This window comes from Pleuronectes platessa, chromosome 19 (assembly GCF_947347685.1).
Source record: "Pleuronectes platessa chromosome 19, fPlePla1.1, whole genome shotgun sequence".
In the NCBI taxonomy this organism is placed as follows: Eukaryota; Metazoa; Chordata; class Actinopteri; order Pleuronectiformes; family Pleuronectidae; genus Pleuronectes; species Pleuronectes platessa.
The window spans coordinates 14,151,537-14,159,438 of NC_070644.1; the positions used below are offsets into that span (position 1 = coordinate 14,151,537).

A 7,902-nucleotide genomic window follows, 5' to 3' on the forward strand; every position below is an offset into this window, starting at 1 on the left:
TAATATGAAGCTTCTGCTGTTACATGTTGATAATGTGCGGTTTTCTGTTGCTTTTATGACAAATGTGAAAATATTGTTGCTGGCTTCTTTTGTGTTTTCTGCTGCTTATCTTAATGAGTGATATGTGTTAACGTGATGCTAAGTAGCTTTAAGTCGCCGAGGCCAGGCAGAGCGAGGCATTGTGGACAAAACACCTGTAGCACCAGGAAATGTTCCCATTTCACAGCTTATTCTACCAAACGATGTGTTTTGTAACATTGGGAAGATTAACCTTGGTGTTTAACTTTAGTATTTAAGATAAAGTAAAAAAACAACAGCTTCCATCACTGCCAATCAAATTCAGATTCAAATTCAAATCAAAGGGGCTTGGTGCCATGGTGATTGATGAGGGAAGTTTTATTTAAAAAAAACATTTACTGGTGATTTTTTGGTTAATGTGTAGTTTGAATGTGTTGAAGGACAAGTTGACGGAAGCTTAAGCTAATGCTAGGAGCACATTACATGAGGTGTGTAGCTCCTTTAAGGAAAAAAACAATCCCTCTCTATTGGGTCTAATGTTATTTCAGAGAAAACTTTTCTGGAAGGAGCATCAACTTGCATAACTTGCTCACACGGCCCCATTTTTTTACTCTCACAAATTTCAAATATATCTGTGTGTCCGGCAAAGTCTTGGAATTCTCCCGATGTCTTTATTTCACAGATAGGACTTATAGTTTCTGAATTATAGTTGTTTGAGTGGTGCACTCAGAGTTTAGATTTCTCTCTTGTCCCAGTGAGGAGAGAGCAGTTGCATTCAGTTGAGTTTCCATGGCAACCAGATACACACGTAGCAGGAGGGGAGTCTCTCTCTCTCTCACTCTCTCTCTCTCTCTCTCTCTCTCTCTCTCTCACTCTCTCTCTCTCTCTCTCTCACTCTCTCTCTCTCTCTCTCTCTCTCTCTCTCTCTCTCTCTCTCTCTCTCTCTCTCTCAATCTCAATCTCTCGCTTAAACCAGCCAGTCTGTCTCTCTCTCTCTCTCTCTCATTCTCTCTGCGTGTGTCTCTCTATCTGTGTTAATTGTTTTATATTGAATGTTTGATTGATCAAATTCACCTAAATCTTACACACTATTTCATCCTGTCACCTGCAGACATAAAGCCTTTTGACTTCAAGTTCCAGACAAGAGCAGAAACTTCTTCGGAAAACAGTGCATCAACTCATCCAACAGCTTCTTCAAAAGATACATCTACTCTCTGTGGTGAACCATGGAGAAACCAGATATTCTGAAGATCCTCAATGACGAACTCCTCACAGCCTACAGGAGGATTAATGCTCTTAAGGAGGAGGTGTGGCAGCTGCAAGACCAGCTTCAAGACAGAGATGAGTTCATAAAGATGGCGGTGGAGAAGGAGAAGGAGAAGGAGAAGGAGAAGGAGAAAGAGAAAGAGAAGGAGAAAGAGAAAGAGAAGGAGAAGGAGAAGGAGAAGAGGAAGGAGATTGAGACTGAGACCGAGAAGGAGAATGAGATCCAGGCCCTGACGGAGAAGGTGGAGCAGCTGGAAAACCAGCTGAAAGAGAAAGATGTTGTCATAGCGAAGGAGGTGAAGAAACGGCGCGCTCGCCTCAGGGCCTATCTCGACTGCCTTGCTGAGCTAACTGACTGTCAGGCCAAGGTTAAGCTGATGGAAGCAAGGCTGCACCAGGAGCCACCCCAGCCTGATACAGGATGTAGCAGTGAGGTGGAGGTGGAGGTGGAGAAGGAGAAGGAGAAGGAGAAGGAGAAGGAGAGGGAGAGGGAGAGGGAGAAAGAGAAGGAGAAGGAGAAGGAGAAGGAGAAAGAGAAGGAGAAGGAGAAGGAGAAAGAGAAGGAGAAGGAGAAAGAGAAAGAGAAAGAGAAGGAGAAAGAGAAGGAGAAGGAGAAAGAGAAGGAGAAAGAGAAGGAGAAGGACAAGGACAAGGACAAGGAGAAGGACAAGGAGAAGGAGAAACTTGTGACGATCTACAATGTCGAAATCCTCCGAGCCAACAGGAACATTTTGATTCTTAAGGAGGAGGTGTGGCGGCTGGAAAACCATCTTAAAGACAGAGATGATATCATAAAGATGGCGGTGGAGAAGGAGAAGGAGGAGGAGAAGGAGAAGGAGAAGGAGAAGGAGAAGGAGATTAAGATTGAGACTGAGACCGAGAGGGAGATGGAGACGGAGACGGAGAAGGAGAATGAGATCCAGGCCCTGACGGAGAAGGTGGAGCAGCTGGAAAACCAGTTGAAAGACAAAGATGTTGTCATAACGAAGGAGGTAGAGAAAGGGCATGCTCGCCTCAGGGCCTATGTTGACTGCTTGGCCGAGCTCACTGAATGTCAGGCCAAGGCTAAAATTCTGGAAGCAAGTCTGCACAAGTGAGCAGTGAGGTGGAGGTCAACATGGAGAAGGAGAACGAGAAGGTGCTTGCTTCAGGGCCGAAAGGAAACGAAACTGCAGCAGGAGAAAACTCCAACTATGGGACTGAGCTACAGAAAGGAGGAGGCCGAGATGAGCTGGAGGAGAGAGAAGAGGTGGAGAAGCCCCCGCCCTCACCCTTTTTCTACTCCTCAAAACAAACCCCTCCCCTGTCCCCCTTTGTACATATTTTAAATTATCTAATGATGTGTTGTAAATATGTTAAACTTTTTGAATAAAAATAACTAGTATAGTAACATCTACCTCTGTCTTTCTGAATATACACACAGGATTCATTGATCAATTAACACAGTGTTGAGTGAAACAAATCAGTGTGATTCATTTAGTTTGCTACTATTCATATGAACACAGCAGAACATAGACAAACAATGTTTCTTAACTTTTTTACATTTGGTCAAATCTATATATTAATTATGACAACAATACAATAATAATACTATCATCTCATCTGAGGGCCCACCCATCACACTGACCACGCCCATCTGACACGCACACACACTCACGCACACACACACACACACACACATACACGTACACACACACGCATACACACACACGCACGCACACACACACTAACAAGTCATTATCATTTATATATTTACTGTATATATACACATTTTTTTCAATTTATTCATGTTTGAGGTCAATATCAGATCAGAAGACATGTTCATGGCCCTGAAGTCAATTTAAAATGACATGTAGCATGTGAGAGTTATAAATAACTTGTCCATGTGTAAAACAATAGTTTAATTAAAAAAAAAAAAAAATCACAATAATTATTTTGGGGGGCTGAAGCACATTTTAGGGGGGCTTCAGCCCCCCTAAAACAGGCCTAACGACGCCCCTGGGTGGGACTAATGACCCTCAGCCTCACAGGGAGCCCCGCTGTCATTAATCCTGTGCCCCCTCACAACTGCTCATTATGGGATGCGTCTCATGTGTTGCCTGGTGGCCCCGTGTGGAAGAATCTTCACGTGGATGATGTGTCTGTCGGTGTTATGTAAACCAATGAAGGGGTTGTTGTTGCCCTGAAACCAAACAGCACCAAAATGAGATGCTGCACTGGCATGCTCCATGAGACCAGGGGTGGACTGCCCTCTCTAAATTCCCTCCAATTGGGCCGGCCAATTGGCTACAGAGGGCTAGCAGTGTGTTGCCAGTATCGACACATATTATTGGTCTATTGTTTGTCATTGTCAATCAGTCATGGGCTGACAGGCTCAGAGAGCCCTGACAGTGCTGTCAATCACAACACAAACCAGGGTGGGGCGGGACCTCATTCCATTTTGGGGGGGGGGGTCGCGGGACGGGCTGCTGCTGAGACAGAAACTTAAAATGGATAATAAGAGTAAAAAACGCCCGGGTGGCGCTGAGAAGCATCGGGAAAAAAAGCCTAAGTCTCTGGAGGTGGAGGCTGCTAAATGTGCCAAACTGACGGACCTGTTTGGTGCCGGGTTCACCAGCCCAGCAGCAGCAGGTGCGCCGGGAGACGAGCGAGGAGGACTCGACAATGATGAGCGAGTGGAGGCAGACATGGTAAGTAACGCTGGCCTGGCGCTGGCTAGGCTACATTTTTGAGACATGTCCAAAACAGAGTAGAAAACGTTTTTGATTTGGTTTTAATATGCCGAATTGTGATATTATGGGTTATTGTTGTTCAGATGATTTAGCTAAGCTAGCTAAGAGCTACTAACGTCGTTTACTGTTGCCATAGCATCAGTAAACTTTCTGAGCTGTAGATAGAGATGAGAGTGCTTATGTGTTGATCCTTAATGGTGTGATCATGTACACTAAATTATCAATTATTACAGGTTGTTGTGATATATTTGAGGAGTCGTTCTCCCTCTGTTTTATATGTGGACATTTGGGACCACTGTTAGAATTGTAAGTTTATCATGTATTTTTTAATGTATAAATTCATACTTCATTATTATAATAATTTTCAAAAGGTTTTAAAAGAAACACACATCCAAAAAGTGCTCAACTCTAGGTGCAGGACAGAGGAAAACATTTTCTTTATTTTTCAGACATTATAATGTATCCATGTCCTTCTCAGGTTGACCACTTGACATGTGAGAGCCTGAGGAGTTGTTCCCCCTCTGTCCATGTTCGAGGACTTGCTCTCTGTCTGCCTCCACTCTCTGCCTTCACTGTACCAAAGTTTGTCTGTTGAGTCTCCTCTAGTCTGGTGAGTTTATCATGTTTTATGTTTTATGAAATCATACTTAATTTGTGATGATTAGAGACATTATAATGTATCCATGTCCTTCTCAGGTTGACCACTTGACATGTGAGAGTCTGAAGAGTTGTTTTCCAGACACAGGTAGAGCTGGCAGGGGCGTCACCCTGGGCCTGCCCTTTTGGGCTGGGCTTCAGCTGCAGATCTAAAGGCTGCTTCCAGGGGCATGGGGCCCTCAGCCTTTGTTTTTCTTTGCTTCTGCACCTTACAACATACATCACACCTTATTTTCACACATCCAAACACTGTTTACACCACTGACGCGTAACATATTTGACACATCCCACTACGTAGTTAGAGCTATCTTGATTTGGAGTTAAATAAATTTACTTTTGGCATGAGAGGTTTGTGTGTGGCCTCCCTTCTTGTTGCCATCTTTGAGCTAGGTGGTAACAGTAGTATGCATGAGAGAAGACGCCGCGAGATTTGTGGACTTCTATGTGGTGTCCGTTGATAATGTAGTGGGCTGGTCTGGACAGACAATGCCAGGGCTGAATTTTTGTCCCAGTCCACCCCTGAATCCAAACCATTCCTTTGTAGCTCTGGTTGTATGTTTAGGGTCATTGTCCTGCTGGAAGATGAACCTCCGCCCCAGTCTCAAGTCTTTTGCAGACTGCATCAGATTTTCTTCAAGGATTTCCCTGTATTTGGCTCCATCCATCTTTCCCTCTATTCTGACCAGTTTCCCTGTACCTGCTGAAGAGAAGCATCCCCACAGCATGATGCTACCACCACCATGTTTCACTGTTGGGATGGTGTGCTCAGGGTGATGGGCAGTGTTGGGTTTTCGCCACACATAGCGTTTTGCATTGAGGCCAAAAAGTTCAATTTTGGTCTCATCTGACCAGAGCACCTTCTTCCACATGTTTGCTGTGTCTCCCACATGGCTTCTGGCAAACTCCAAACGGGATTTTTTATGGATCCCTTTCAACAATGGCTTTCTTCTTGCCACTCTTCCATAAAGGCCAGATTTGTGGAGTAGACGACTAATAGTTGTCCTGTGGACAGATTCTCCCACCTCAGCTGTGGATCTCTGCAACTCCTCCAGAGTAACCATGGGCCTCCTGGTTGCTTCTCTGATTAATTTTCTCCTTGTCCGACTCTTCAGTTTGGGTGGACGGCCTCCTCTTGGTAGATTTGCGGTTGTGCCATATTCTTTCCATTTTCTTATGATGGATTTTATGGTGCTCAGAGAGATGTTCAAAGCTCTGGATATTTTTTTATAACCTAACCCTGCTTCATATTTCTCCACAACTTTATCCCTGACCTGTTTGGTGAGCTCCTTGGTCTTCATGATGCTGTTTGTTCAGTAATGATCTCCAACAAACTCTGAGTCCGTCACAGAACAGGTGTATTTATACTGAGATTAAATTGTAGACAGGTGGACCCTATTTACTAATTATGTGACTTGCAAATGTGACTTGTGAATGCAATTGGTCGCACCAGATCTTTGTTAGGGGTTTCACAGTAAAGGGGGTGAATACATATGCACTCAACACTTTTCAGATTTTTATTTGTAAATAATTGTGAAATCCATGTAATATTTCCCCCCACTTCCAAATGATGCACAATTTTGTGTTGGTCCATTACATAAACTCACGATGAAATAAATTTTAATCTGTGGTTATACCATGACAAAATGTAGAAAAGTCCAAAGGGGGTGAATACTTATGCAAGGCACTGTATGTGTGTTTTTTTGACCATTTCACTGTTTTCCAAGTGAGTAATTCATTGGATCTGGATGAAAACAATCAGATGCATACGGGGGACTGATATTTACTAGTGTGGGAAATTTAGTGCAGCTTGATTGAATTTAAGGGAGCTGTCGGGCCTTGGCAGAGGTTCTACTCAAATTGTATTTATATTATTCATAGATGGAGTGTGAGTTATATCATTTGCTTTAGACGAAACTGCCTCCTGAATGTGTAAACTTCAATGTGATGGAAATATTATCTATATAGGAGAATCCAACCTGTTCTCTTGATTTTTCAGTTCAAATTCAATAAAATTTCAAATAATCATCTAAAATTCAGATTTTTCTGACTGTTTTCTGCCTCGTGACAGATACATGAATGAGATCAGGATGCATTTGTATTGTGTGCAGTGAAATCACCGTTTCCACTCCCGAAAAGGAAGTAAACATTGCTTTCATTTATTTCTCCTTCTCTTTAATCAAACAGAAGCATCCCAAATAAAAGCCAGTGTGACTGAGGGGCCAACAATGGGTGTCATTGACGGCCTGAATAAGGACACGTCTGTGTGCTGATGTGCCACCCAGCTGTCCTCTCAGGTAGGGAGGGACAATGGTACCAGAGCCGCCTGTCCATGCACAACATGTGATGGGGCTGGAGATATAAAGGAGCTGGTGAAGTGACAACAACACAACCCAGAGACTGGATCATCACCCGAAACTTTCCACAACCAACAGACCAGCAGCCAAGATGAGATCTCTGGGGCCGGTGATTGTTTTCCTCACTGCGGCAGCATTTCACAGCGGTAAGATGAAGAAATCATCAATATGTTCATTATTTGCAAGGGAATCACAACATCACTATAATTTAAAATACATTTACAAAGAAACCCAATTAGATTTGAATGAACCTGACTGATGTGTTTACGATGGATTTCAGCTCTTTCAGCGTCTTTGGAATCTGCAGTGAAGGAGGAAACAGCCACTCATAACGGTGAGAACCAACAATAAGAGGAGATATTTAGGAGTGATGATACGTGCACGGGTCAGAACTGATATAATTCAATTCAAATGTCGTGTTTTCTTTCATGCAGATGGACTAACTGAGCTGCTGAAAATAGGTAAAGGGCAGTGGCGCCATTTCAATTAATGTTTAATTTATTTTACATTAAGGTCTGTGATTTTTGAGTTAATGACAAACAGGGAGACGGTATGAATCATGAATATATTTTAAACTTTATCTGTGAATTATCTGACTCAATCATCTCTTTCATTATAACACACACTGTCGATGTGTCACTTTACCTCTTTGTCTTTCCAGATCAGATGGAGTTTGAGGCAGCTCAGAAGAACGAGGCGGCTGAGATGAATGGTGAGTCTGCAACACTGTGACGAATACACAGTATACTGCAGTACACGATCCAGATACTACATCACACTACATGTCCCCTACATCCACACTAATAATTCAGGGTTCAGGTATCACGCACCTTTTAAATGGAACAAGCTGCAAACTGCTGTTTAACATTCCCCAG

The 7,902-nt window shown here is 43.1% G+C and overlaps 1 long non-coding RNA gene across 1 annotated transcript; it reads left to right on the forward strand.

Annotated features, from left to right (window-relative positions):
- The first annotated feature begins 6,894 nt into the window (after positions 1-6,894).
- On the forward strand, positions 6,895-7,488 carry LOC128425031 (uncharacterized). Its single transcript, XR_008333081.1, has 3 exons — positions 6,895-7,173; positions 7,308-7,361; positions 7,462-7,488. It is a non-coding gene; the product is annotated as an uncharacterized LOC128425031 (long non-coding RNA).
- The last annotated feature ends 414 nt before the right edge of the window (positions 7,489-7,902 follow it).